The 14,453-nt window shown below is 48.6% G+C and overlaps 1 long non-coding RNA gene across 1 annotated transcript in view; it reads right to left on the reverse strand.

The window, feature by feature from the left end:
- Positions 1 to 14,215, reverse strand: part of LOC138468472 (uncharacterized) — a 44,755-nt gene extending 30,540 nt beyond the window's left edge. Inside the window, exons 1-2 of the long non-coding RNA XR_011268267.1 lie at positions 14,179 to 14,215; positions 12,698 to 12,722 (exon numbers count right to left, since the gene is read on the reverse strand). This is a non-coding gene — a long non-coding RNA (uncharacterized lncRNA). The remainder of the gene's footprint in view (positions 1 to 12,697; positions 12,723 to 14,178) is intronic.
- Positions 14,216 to 14,453: the final 238 nt, after the last annotated feature.

Consider the following 14,453-nt stretch of genomic DNA (forward strand, 5'->3'; position numbering starts at 1 on the left):
GCCTGCTGGCAGGTGCCCCTGACTGCTGGGGGTGGGGGTGCTGGGGGACATGTGTGGGGGCCTGCTGGCAGGTGCCCCACACTGCTGGGGGGTGGGTGTGCAAGGGGACATGAGTGGGAAATGAGTGGGGGCCTGCTGGCAGGTGCACTGCTGGGGGGTGGGGTGCAAGGGGGCATGAGTGGAACATGAGTGGGGGCCTGCTGGCAGGTGCCCTGCACTGCTGGGGGGTGGGGGTGCAAGGGGACATGAGTGGGACATGAGTGGGGGCCTGCTGGCAGGTGCCCCTGACTGCTGGGGGGTGGGGGTGCAGGGGGACATGTGTGGGGGCCTGCTGGCAGGTGCCCCACACTGCTGGGGGGTGGGTGTGCAAGGAGACATGAGTGGGACATGAGTGGGGGCCTGCTGGCAGGTGCCCTGCACTGCTGTGGGGTTGGGGTGCAAGGGGACATGAGTGGAACATGAGTGGGGGCCTGCTGGCAGGTGCCCTGTACTGCTGGGGGGTAAGGGTGCAAGGGGACATGAGTGGGACATGAGTGGGGGCCTGCCGTCAGGTGCCCTGCACTGCTGGGGGTGGGGTGCAAGGGGACATGAGTAGGGGCCTGCTGTCAGGTGCCCTGCACTGCTGGGGGGTGGGGGTGCAAGGGGACATGAGTGGGACATGAGTGGGGGCCTGCTGGCAGATGACCCTGACTGCTGGGGGGGTGGGGGTGCTGGGGGTCATGTGTGGGGGCCTGCTGGCAGGTGTCCCACACTGCTGGGGGGTGGGTGTGCAAGGGGACATGAGTGGGACATAAGTAGGGGCCTGCTGGCAGGTGCCCTGCACTGCTGGGGGGTGGGGGTGGAAGGGGACATGAGTGGAACATGAGTGGGGGCCTGCTGGCAGGTGCCCTGCACTGCTGGGGGGTGGGGGTGCAAGGGGACATGAGTGGGGGCCTGCTGGCAGGTGCCCCTGAGTGCTGGGGGTGGGGGTGCTGGGGGACATGTGTGAAGGCCTGCTGGCAGGTGCCCCACACTGCTGGGGGGGTTGGTGTGCAAGGGGACATGAGTGGGACATGAGTGGGGGCCTGCTGGCAGGTGCCCTGTACTGCTGCAGGTTGGGGGTGCAAGGGGACATGAGTGGGACATGAGTGGGGGCCTGCTGGCAGGTGCCCTGCACTGCTGGGGGGTGGGGGTGCAAAGGGACATGAGTGGGACATGAGTGGGGGCCTGCTGGCAGGTGCCCCTGACTGCTGGGGCTTGGGGGTGCTGGGGGACATGTGTGGGGGCCTGCTGGCAGGGGCCCTGCACTGCAGGGGGGTGGGGGGTGCAAGGGGACATGAGTGGGACATGAGTGGGGGCCTGCTGGCAGGTGTCCCTGACTGCTGGGGGGTGGGGGTGCAAGGGGGTATGAGTGGGGGCCTGCTGGCAGGTGCCCCTGACTGCTGGGGGGTGGGGTGCAAGGGGACATGAGTGGGGGCCTGCTGGCAGGTGCCCCTGACTGCTGGGGGTGCTGGGGGACATGTGTGGGGGCCTGCTGGCAGGTGCCCTGCACTGCTGGGGGTGGGGGTGCAAGGGGACATGACCGGGACATGAGTGGGGGCCTGCTGGCAGGTGCCCCTGACTGCTGGGGGGTGGGGGTGCTGGGGGACATGTGTGGAGGCCTGCTGGCAGGTGCCCCGCACTGCTGGGGCATGGGGGTGCAAGGGGACATGAGTGGGGGCCTGCTGGCAGGTGCCCCTGACTGCTGGGGGGTGGGGGTGCTGGGGGACATGTGTGGGGGCCTGCTGGCAGGTGCCCCGCACTGCTGGGGGGTGGGGGTGCAAGGGGACATGCGTGGGGGCCTGCTGGCAGGGGCCCCTGACTGCTGGGGGGTGGGGGTGCTGGGGGACATGTGTGGGGGCCTGCAAGCAGGTGCCCCATACTGCTGGGCGGTGGGGGTGCAAGGAGACATGAGTGGGGGCCTGCTGGCTGGTGCCCCTGACTGCTGGGGGGTGGGGGTGCTGGGGGACATGTGTGGGACATGAGTGGGGGCCTGCTGGCAGGTGCCCCTGACTGCTGGGGGTTGGGGGTGCTGGGGGACATGTGTGGGGGCCTGCTGGCAGGTGCCCTGCACTGCTGGGGGGTGGGGGCGCAAGGGGACATGAGTGGGGGCCTGCTGGCAGGTGCCCCTGACTGCTGGGGGGTGGGGGTGCTGGGGGACATGTGTGGGGGCCTGCTGGCAGGTGCCCCGCACTGCTGGGGGGTGGGGGTGCAAGGGGACATGAGTGGGGGCCTGCTGGCTGGTGCCCCTGACTGCTGGGGGGTGGGGGTGCTGGGGGACATGTATGGGTGCCTGCTGGCAGGTGCCCCTGACTGCTGGGGGGTGGGGGTGCTGGAGGACATGTGTGGGGGTCTGCTGGCAGGTGCCCCACACTGCTGGGGGGTGGGTGTGCAAGGGGATATGAGTGGGATATGAGTGGAGGCCTGCTGGCAGGAGCCCTGCACTGCTGGGGGGTGGGCGTGCAAGGGGACATGAGTGGGGGCCTGCTGGGGGGTGGGGGTGCTGGGGGACATGTGTGGGGGCCTGCTGGCAGGTTCCTCTGACTGCTGGGGGGTGGGGGTGCTGAGGGACATGTGTGGGGGCCTGCTGGCAGGTGCCCCACACTGCTGGGGGATGGGTGTGCAAGGGGACATGAGTGGGACATGAGTGGGGGCCTGCTGGTAGGTGCCCTGCACTGCTGGGGGGTGGGGGTGCAAGGGGAAATGAGTGGGACATGAGTGGGGGCCTGCTGGCAGGTGCCCTGCACAGCTGCGGGGTGGGGGTGCTGGGAGACATGAGTTGGTGATCATATTGCAACGTGACATGTGGCTTGGCTGGGGGACATGCCCATGGTGGATGGGCTGCCTGCGGGACATGACCAGGGGTGCAGGGTAGTCCCCTGTGGTGTGGGCTGCCTGCAGGGGCCGTGGAGGGGGTAGAGGGGATGCCAGGGAGGACCCACACTGCCAATTCACGTGTAGGACTCCCCGCGCACCCCTGAAATACACGTACGAAGCCCAATCGTGTGTGAAACTTCCCGCGCACCTCTGAAATACACGTACCCAGGCCAATCGCGTGTGAAACTTCCCGCGCAGCCCTGAAATACACGTAACCAGCCCAATCACATGTGAAACTTCCCGTGCACCCCTGATATACACGTACCCAGGCCAATCGCATGTGGAACTTCCCGCGCACCCCTGAAATACACGTACCCAGGCCAATCGCATGTGGAACTTCCCGCGCACCCGTGAAATACACATACCCTGGCCAATCGCGTGTGGAAATTCCCACACACACCTGAAATACACGTACCCAGGCCAATCGCGTGTGAAAGTTACAGCGCACCCCTGAAATACACGTAACCAGCCCAATCGCGTGTGGAACTTCCTGCGCACCCCTGAAATACACGTACCCAGGCCAATCGCGTGTGGAACTTCCCGCGCACACCTGAAATACACGTACCCAGGCCAATCGCGTGTGGAAATTCCCGTGCACCCCTGAAATACACGTACCCAGGCCAATCGCATGTGAAACTTCCCGCGCACCCCTGAAATACACGTAACCGGCCCAATCGCGTGTGAAACTTCCCGCGCACCCCTGAAATACACGTACCCAGGCCAATCGTGTGTGAAACTTCCCACGCACCCCTGAAATACACGTACCCAGGCCAATCGCGTGTGAAACTTCCCACGCACCCCTGAAATACACGTACCCAGGCCAATCGCGTGTGAAACTTCCCGCGCACCCCTGAAATACACGTAACCAGCCCAATCGCGTGTGAAAGTTCCAGCGCACCCCTGAAATACACGTAACCAGCCCAATCGCGTGTGGAACTTCCTGCGCACCCCTGAAATACACGTACCCAGGCCAATCACGTGTGGAACTTCCCGCGCACACCTGAAATACACATACCCAGGCCAATCGCATGTGGAAATTCCCGTGCACCCCTGAAATACACGTACCCAGGCCAATCGCATGTGAAACTTCCCGCGCACCCCTGAAATACACGTAACCGGCCCAATCGCGTGTGAAACTTCCCGCGCACCCCTGAAATACACGTACCCAGGCCAATCGCGTGTGTAACTTCCCACGCACCCCTGAAATACACGTACCCAGGCCAATCGCGTGTGAAACTTCCCACGCACCCCTAAAATACACGTACCCAGGCCAATCGCGTGTGAAACTTCCCACGCACCCCTGAAATACACGTAACCAGCCCAATTGCGTGTGAAACTTCAGGCGCACCCCTGAAATACACGTACCCAGGCCAATCGCGTGTGAAAGTTCCCGCGAACCCCGTAATACACGTACCCTGCTGAAATCGCGTGTGAAACTTCCCGCGAACCCCAGTAATACACGTACCCCACTCGCACAGGCCCTTTCGCGTGTGAAACTTCACGCGCACCCCAGTAATACACGTTCCCTGCTTGGCGTTTGTTGTTTGGCAGCCCTGTAAACTGGTCCAGGGTTAGCACAGCCCTTTGCGCTGAATTGGGAATTTTGATGGCTTTTCCTTGCGCAAGGGCGTTCTTGGGGGCGTAACTGGCGCTGCTGCAGGGTCGCTGCGCCACTCTGCGCCACGGCTGGTTTTGGAGGCTAAAATCCATGAATACGCTGTGCGCGGAAATCGATTTTAGCACACGCGGCTGGCGCAGACATTTGCACGCGCACACTGTGCGCCAGCCACGTGCGCCACTTTTGTGCGAAATTCTATGAATTACCCTCTTAATGTAGAACCTCTTTAAAGATCGTCATATGCTGAGCATAAACTAAACAAAGCGAGCCCATGCACAGAGTGTACGAGGACTGAAATACACACCGCAAGGTTTCATATGCAATCTGGCCAGTGACTAGACAGACTAACGGGTCTGGTGTCCGGGTCCTAAGAAAACAGGGGCTTTGACAATCGCTTGCTGAGACACTGCAAATAAGGGTTAAGGAAGCAGGTAGCGTCGGCCCGACGCGGACTTATTCTTAGTGTGCTAACTGTCTCATAAAAACACAAACTATCTGAGAGCATACAATCATTAGTCCTCACCAATAGGCTAGCTTTCCTCTAAAGCGTGGAGCTTGGTTCCGTGATGAGCATGTGAGTGACCTATTAAAAGTCAGGAGACTGTGGGCTAAATTGCCTTTGATCCTGATTGTGTTAGTTAAGCTTTACATCTGAACATTAGTGTTGTGGCATCTATTCGGGTTTTAGTGAAAATTTGGATACTTAGGTGATAAAAAGCCACGATTAACCTGAACGCAATTCATAATATTGGAGAGAGGCGCGCTTTGGCTTCCAAAAAATGCCTCCGGTTAAGAGGACAACTCATTCCAAATACAATCTTCGAAAGTAAAAGTGCCAATCCAAACTGAAGCTCACAGTGATTGAGGAGCCTGCAGGGGTTACACCAAATTCGAAAAAGAGATCAAAGAAAGCATTGCCACCAGATCAAGGCGTTATTACTGGATTTTTTCCATTGAATCCTCAACCGGAAATCAATTCTACCATCATAGAGGAAGTGGTAACCTCTGAGAACAATGGAGCGAACTCCCAGAACTCGACCAACTTTTATGACATTGACAATAATTCTTTATTGGAACTCTGTCTAAATATACGGAGGGGAATGACACCGGCGATACTAATACCATCAGGGCATAGTATTAATTGCCATGAAGAGCCTAAGTCTAATGATCTCCCTACACAGCCTAGCCTCCTGGGGAGTACTGGTAGACTGTCGGCATCTCCAAATTTAATTATTGATACGATGGAGAGTACTCCTGATATTGAAGCTGAGGCGGTGGGAGGTTCATATCCTGGCTCAACTGAAATAGCAGAGATACAGTCCTCTATAGTAGCCTTACAGTTTGCTCTAAAGATCTTGCTCCAAATGTCTGGACGCATTCTGACTAACACTAATACTATTACCGCTGCTAATAGTATCAGAAATAAAGAACGTGAAGAAGCTAAATGCAATCTATCTGAAGCAGTTCATATTGCGGAAGAAATAGAAGATCGGCAGGATCTGGTCATTTACACGACCCCAGTAGATAGTGCAGAGGCGCTGTTCTCGCAGAAGCAGCGATGTATGGGTAAAAGGGCGTTAATGAGCAAAAGGCTGAGTGCTTTGACCTCACCATTGGCAGAGTCTGGTTTATTGAAAACACGCTCTAAGAAAGCAAAGAAAAGAGCGGCCAGGGCTAAGAAAAGGAATGCCATTGGAGAGGGCCGACTTACTAGTTGGCTGATACCTGATCAGGGGAATGACTCACTGCTCGTGGAGAATTTTGAAATCTCTATAATTGGTCCACAGACTAGTGAGGATAAAAACTCGTGTAGTCCTAGCAAGGCCCAGAGTCTAGCACCAGTACAGAAAGATCTAGCGGACATATCAATGTCTACAGGGGATGGTAAGGGTGGAGCACTAGGTAATCGTATCTGCCTTATAAAGAACTTTTACCAAAGCAAAGACCATAAAGGTTGTCCAGGTCAGAATTTTTGGTGAGACTCCACTCAGTCCCCCAATTAAGAGTGCTCAAATGAGATGATTTTCAATTTGTGGAGCCAATGAAGGGACCAAACCCTAATGTTTCAGCCATACATTGTATGTTTTTGCCAACAGCTTAAATGTTAAGGACTTATAAAGAGGAAATGAAGGCAGTTGATGTGGAGATTGACGCTGATCTCAATGAAGAAGATCCCAGCTGGCCTAGAACGGATACAGAAATTACATTGAACGAGGCATCACTCCCCACACTTCCGAAAGGGAAGAAGGTCGAATGAATGGATTTCCAGAATGTCTTCAAATGATTGGCAGATTCGCTCCCTGAAGTTCTATCAAAACAATGAGAACTCACAATTTTCTCATGGAACTGTAGAGGCTTCTCCCATTTATTGTCACCCAATGGCTCAGTTGAATATATAGCTAATCACAGTTGTATCTGTCTACAGGAGACATGGTCTATGGAGCCTTTGATCTTAGATGGATATGTGATATACCAGTCCTATGTTAAGAAAGGAAAAAGAAGTAGACCCTACGGGGGTTTACTTCTAGGGGTGGTACATACACTAGGCTCAAGACGTATTTTCTCCAAGTATGACAATTTCTTGATTGCTGTTGAAGTGGATTACGATTATAAGGGGAACCCTGAAAGATTCCTACTTGTTAGTCTCTATAACCCTCCGGGAGCCGTGCTAAGAGACCAAATTCAAGACGCCTTGCACGATCTATTGGCATCTTGGCTGATAAACCCTGAGAACACAGCTGTGGTAGTAGTTGGCGATTTTAACAGCCACATGTCAGGGGGGGCTCTTTCAATCCCAAATTGAAAGCTAAATGTAACATGCTTCATATTAAAAACGACAATGAGGGACTAGTATGGGTACAATCTTTTGAATATTGGGAGTTTGAGATGATTAACAGCAGAACGGCCAATGATTACCCAGGCAAATATAAATGGAAGAATGGTGTGTGTTGTAGCACAGTGGATTATATATTTGTCTACCCGAGATTGATGTTCTTTGTGGAAGACATGAAAGTTATGCCTAACAAATGGAGTAACCATGATGCTTTCGTTTGTACGCTTAGTATACCAAGTTGTCACACTGATTATAAGCGCATGGGGAATGTAAAGGTAAATCGGGCAGGTACGAGAATCAGTTGGTCGGATAAGAATATAATACAAGCTGTAGAAGCTCTTTCAGAAGACAGATTCTCAGATCTTTCCCAGTTCCATGCCATGTCCACTAACGCAATAGAGAATTGAATTTGAACATTCTCTGGTGAACATGCTACTATTGCAGCAGGCTTGATGATTAGAGACTCTGATAAAAAAATTCCCCTATGACAGACAAATTAGAGAAGCAAAGAGGAATCTAAGGGCAGAGCTTCGTTACACTAAGAAAATGAATGCTCCTACGGCGTTATAATATGCCAATATCAGGAAAATTAAGAACAGATATAGAGCAGGTATTAAGGCTAGGAGAAGAGCTGAGAGAAATCAATCCTGGCAAAGATTAGTACAAACGATATGTTCAAAGAATACACAGAGTATTTGGTCTCTCCTAAGTGAAGCAAGGGGAACTACCAAAGGCCAGTTAGTCAACCCAATTGGTTCTGCAGAATGGGTAAAGTTCCTTGAAAGTCAAAATGCCCCTTTGAACATGGAGTACGCCATGCCACTGAGTATTGCCCCATTGGTACCACCAATTGATGCATCATACAAAACTATATTGGGCAAGATTAAGCTGTTAAAATCCTCTAGAGCTCCTCAGCCCAATGGGCTGGCGAACATAGTTATCAAGAGCCAACCCAAATTTTGGGCCAGTTTGTTAACGATTATGTTCAAGAAGATTTTAGCTGAGGGCAAAATACCCTTCTCCTGGCAGACGGCGATACTAATTCCCATCTTTAAAAAGGGGAATCCATTGGACCCTAATAATTATAGGCTTCGATCGGTGCTTGATTCGACTGGCAAATTATTTGCCTCCCTTATACTTAACGAGTTATAAGCATGGGTAGATCAATCAAACATTCTTTGTAAATTTCAAAGTGGCTTCAGGCAAGGTTATTCCACCACCCACAACCTCATGGTTATGGATGTTGGGCGTACCAGAGCCCAGAAGAACGGGCAACCAACTCTGTATGCATTATATGTAGACTTCAAAGCTGCATTCGACTCAATTCCAAGGAATAGATTATGGTTGAAGTTAAAGGCTATGGGCTGCCCAGAGGGGTTGCTTTATTACCTCAGACTATTACATCGAAATACTTCAGTTATACTCAAGTTAGATCCGAAGGTCACACGACGGGAAAGGTATATCAGAATAGGGGGGTAAAGCAGGGCTGTCTTTCTGCCCCCTAATTTACAATTTACATGTATATGGTATACCGGAGGCAATAGCCTCAGCTAAAAATTGTCCACCTAGAATTGGCGAGGCGTCCTCCCCAGTTCTAGCATATGCAGACGACTTGGTTATATTTGACTATACCATCAGTGGCATATGTAGATCTGCCCTAGTCTTGTAGGAATATGCAGATATAAATGGTCTCACTATTAACTTGGAAAAGACTCAAGTTATGAGATACTCGAGTAAAAAAACTGCTTGCGTTAGACTCATCGTAGGTGATGCAGAAATTGTGTATGCTCCCTACTACAAATACCTTGGAATTGAATTTGATCCCAGTGGCAATTATGTCACATGTAAGCAAGCGTGTATTATTAGAGCTGTGCAGGTTACTGCATTGATTCATAACTTTACCAACAAACAAGGAGGTTTTACTTGGTGGGGAACCCGCCAATTATATATTTAAGTATTTTCCCCAATGACAACGTATGGCTTAGAAGCCTTGTTACATTCGGATTTGAAATGGCTTCAGGTCATTGAGGGGAAATTGTTGGCGTAAGATCCTAGGTCTACCAGCTTGTGTACCCATGCCTCTTATAAGGTGGGAGTTAGGGTTGATCTCCCTAAAAGCCACAGTCCTGAAGAAGAGGGCAGGTCTCTATTTAAAGATGAGCTGTGGAACAAAGAATGCTCTGTTGACAGCCGTTTTTCAGGCTCTATTGTACAAATACTAGGAGTATGCGTTTGCTGACTGCCCTTTATAATATCTGGCTAAAGATTGAAACTAAGCTGGTTATATTAATATGAGTAACTGGAACCCCAATTAACAGTAAACTATAGAGCTAAGCTGCGTAGGAGTCTCTGAAGAGTTATTTGTCTATTTAACATAGCTAATTTTCATATGTATATATAATTTAGTAGATTCAATCGAAGAGCATTTAACTCTAGTTAAATAGTGACGATAAATGGTCTGTAATGCTGAAAGAACTGAAGGGAAGCACCTTGTGCCAATAAGTTACTAGTGACTACAATTATTAATTGCTTTTTTGGTTACTTTCCTTGGTTGTGTATTTTGCTTCTTTTATTATTTTTTTTTAATAATGGGCTTTTTATTGTATTATTTTATTTATTGTTTAATATAATGACATTTGTTGGATTATATGTTTTATGTACCATGTGTAAAGTTTATAATTTGAACTAAATCACATTCATAATAAATAAATAAATACAGCAACTTTACAAAGTTTGAGATTTATATTCCTAGTAACTGGGAGTATTTGTTTCTTTATAAGATCACTGTAGGGCGGGTAGAACAAAGCAAAGTGGAGATGTGTCTCCATCTCCTGAAGCCAAAGTAGGTAACAATGTATACACCTATCTTTCCCAGAGTGGATGGTGGTTTCATTGACACAAATATGAAAGTGGTAATTGTGGTTGACCTACATTTGCTTATTTGTATGCAGTTGAGCCGGTAATGAGGGGCCTGCCCATTCAAATAATAAAAAATGCAGCAGCCTAATTTATATCGAACACATTTACCACTTCCAAATTTGTGTTGATGAACCAACATATTGTTTGCACACATACCAGGTTAAACCTCAATCTAGTGACATTCAAATATTGGTTGGCTTTCAGAGTCTATGGCAAGTAAGGTTGCTATGAGAGGTGTCTGTTACAGCGGAACATGTCCTATTGCTTGATTTGTTTATTCCAAGCCCCTCTCTCTCAATATTAGCTTTGTTCAATAATATACATTGAGACAAACCCTGAGACAAATATGAGTTGTGGGCAAGAGAACCAGGCCTCACTGGTAATATCGCAAATATCTATAATTCAGTAAATCTTCAATATATCCAAGTAACAACATCCGAGCGCATTGCAAAGATTGGAGAAGATTTCAGAAGTGCCAACAGCTTTTGACAAAAATCACTCTCTTCCTGAGTAATTATACCTATGTCATAGAAACCCCTATATTAGCATCATAGTATGCTATTGGCTGCACCTTTGCTTTATATGCTCTTAGGATTGTGGCGATTCAGTTATTTCATCAAGCGAATTAGACCTCCCACAGTCTGAGTCTCATCGTCCCCTACTTAGTTATATGAACTGTCCCCTCATGCTTGCTGTGAAACGCACTCCTGATAATCAGATTAATTTGCACTTGTGACAAGATGAACCCATCAGCCCAGAAATTACTTTTGATTGCTACGGGTGGCAGACATTGGTTAATTTATTTTGATTGATCTATCTTTCATGAAATGTGAGAACTCGTTAATAGCTATAAGACTCTGGTTGTGCCCCGCAAAAGCACAATGTCATCAGTGAACGCTAACAAGGGGATCCGACATGCACAAAAGGAGGACATCTGATGTGATCTTCTCAAAGGTGTCTGGTCGGATGTTTGTATACAAATTAAAAGGGGGTTGGAGGGGCACAACCCATCTTCCCTACCTATGCACTGACATTTTCTCTGTACATTTTCCTCCCCTCTTAACCCACATGTCCAGCCCTGCGTCCTTGTGGACAGCAATGAGCAATACTGGAAAGACCAGGGAGTTTCCATTACTCTCTGGATGGTAACAACTTCCAAGGCCAAGTACTCTAGCATGCCATCTATTGGAACATATTCTACCACTAATAGATATAAATGTAGGAGGTAATTAGTTGCCCCCAGCCCCTCCTGAAATCCTAGTTGGGAGCCAACCTGGATCAACATCTGATCCAACCATTCCATTAATGTTGCATGAAGCATGTGTCCAAATGATTCTGATGCTCCATTTCACAATGATATTGGTTGATACGTTGCCAGTAAGGATCGCCTCTTCCTTATATATGGGAATAATAATTGCTAATCTCCAGCATTATGAGCTTTTGGGATATAGAATATATTGCATTGAAGCCCTTTGTGAGTCACAGAATCCAAATCTTGGCCTTAAATTTAAATAAGTCACGCAGCATGCGGTCTGGTGCTGGTAATTTATTTGATTTTTTGACTGCCAATGTCTTCTTCATTTCCAACAAAGCAAAGCTCTAATCACAGTGTTATCACCACCCACATAACCCCAATTGGCCTCATCATTTGAATTCTTTTCCGCCTTTTGTACACCCTCAACACAGGCATTGCCTGGGATATGCGCCTCAAGTGGATGTTAATCCGAGGTTTCGATCCTACTGTCACTAACAGCCAACATTTACATGAATTATCCGTAATTGTTTCTGCCATTACCTCTTCCCAGAGAAAGGAGGCTAACTCTTGTTTGCTCTAACACACAAGTGTATGCATTGCTCTTAGCAAAGATGTCAATTCTATCTTCACTTGGAGGTTTAGTGCCTTGAATAATTTCCTTGTTGGCAATTTACAATGTTTGTTGAACCCTGATTTAATTTACCATTACATTTGCTTTCTTAGGTTTACACATTTAACCCTCAAACACACCCACTAGATCTTCTGGTAGTATTGAAAGGTAACAATACTCAAAGACTTTCCTCATTGCCGTGTAAAAGGCTGTCAGAAAGCAGTTTGACGTCGCTGTAAAGACAAAACCGTAAAACACAGGAATTGCAATGTGCCTGTGCCTGGTTCCAATCCTCCACATTCACCAGTACAAAATGGCTTTAATGGCCAGTGAATGCTCTGTATGTTTAGCAAGGACTAAGTCTGGAGACAGAACCGTGTTAAACCCAACAATTAGATTATTAAGTTAAGTATTTTAGGAGATGGTTATAACCTCAAAGAGCCCAAAATATAAAACGGAACATTTCAGGTAATAAACCGGTGCATCCTTCACTCAATTCGAATCAAAATAGGCAGGGAACCCGGCTTCAAACAAAGGATATACAACAAAGAAACCATTTTGCCTTACCTTCGGACTGCAGCAAAGCCAGTACCTGAAATAAAAAGATGCAAATAAATAATAGAGACAAGAGAGCACTAGAGTGGTTAAACAAGAACTAAGAAAAGAAGAAAAGAAAGGAAATAAGAGAAAGAGTGAGAATAAATGAATGAAAAGGGTGAGAAGTAAAACGAAAGAAGGGTAAAGATAAAATGGAACACTTAAGAGAGTTGATAAGCTGGAAAATGCAGCTCATTATAGTATGCTTGCAGTACGATTGCACAGTCTCAGATATTTATCTGATGAATTAAGCCATATGAAGCCACATATCACCACCAGCTTACCCCCGTCCTATTTATTGTACTTTAAAATGGTACCGCAATGTACAAATGGGCCTAAGAACTGTCACATGAGTTGTGTAATATTGACACAGTGCAAGTCATGAACTATAGAGCCACAGAAAGCAGTGAGTGCCTTGGGTTTACACATGGCTTTTTCTTGCACTCCTGACATGGGCAGTGAAAGACAGGCCATTACAGGCATACATTGGCATCTTTGCAATCTTACAATTCCTTCCTACCCTCTTCTTGTAGGACCAAATTGTCCCTGGTTACTACGTGGACATCTTTCCATATAGCAGACATTTTCCTCTCTCTAACGTAATAATCCATGCATTAGAGCTCCTGGTCTGTATTGGACACCATGACATCCATCCACCCCATGCTTTTGTGCTTCTGCCTTCTCTTCTACTCATAACGTGACCAAAGAGCCCCACGTCACTGATAAGCCATTATGGTATCCAGTAGAAGGTCACCCCTGCTTCCCTCTCTCAGATATTGTCTATGCTCATTGCAGGCCCTGGGAGTTAAATATCACTGCAGGGTCACCCAGCTACAGGCCATCACCACGCGGCATGCTCTATTCATTACTCAGCACATGACTAGTGTTACACCAGGATGTTAAAGGTCACCTTTGTATCTACATTTGTCTCTTCAAGCTAGAGCTCCAGGACATCTGGGGGACCCTGTGATACCCTATCCTACAGTATAACCAGAGCCATACCTGTGCCTGCTCTCTCCCAGGCTCATGAAGAGAGATTTTAGGTCCTCAATAGGATATCATTATAGCGTATCCTATGTTACCATATAGCAGCTGCACCCTTCTCCTCCGTTACTACTGCCAGGGCTACGATGCAACACTAGGGCATCAATGTTCTGCTCCTAGTCCAAGGCCTTCACTTTCCTTATCACTGTCTCTAGCAGGATGACTCCTCAAACTCACCATGAACCCTTTATCTCATATATCCCATCTACCATACCAGCCTCATACAATACACACTCCTGACTCCCATGATTGGAGGCTGCTTGGAGACAGAATAGGGGAATCCAGGGTAGAGACGGATGTGTGAAAGTGGGGTCCCACTCTTCATATCGGACAATACAAGCACGTGGTCTTGTCTATACAAATCAAAGATAACCTCACTCTCTAGACTTAAGAATCAAGAACTGTACCTCCATCCTCTGCGCCTCTGGGTGGTCTGGGAGCTGCGAGAAGCAAGAGAAGAGAATAACTTATGATAACATTGCTTTGTCCGTGCATCCAATGAAAACATGTTGGGCTGATGTTCTTAACTATTCAACACATATTGTGACTTGTCCTAAATAGTCTATGTACCAGTGGCATTTGTTACTTCGGTTGTGGCTGTGGTCTGCGTGCGCTGTGCACCTGATGAATATTGATAAAGTCTTAATCTTTGTAGAAAGAAAATAGGTGATAACAATGTGTG

This window comes from Ambystoma mexicanum, chromosome 4q (genome assembly GCF_040938575.1).
Source record: "Ambystoma mexicanum isolate Mex_15411 chromosome 4q, UKY_AmexF1_1, whole genome shotgun sequence".
Classification (NCBI taxonomy): domain Eukaryota; kingdom Metazoa; phylum Chordata; class Amphibia; order Caudata; family Ambystomatidae; genus Ambystoma; species Ambystoma mexicanum.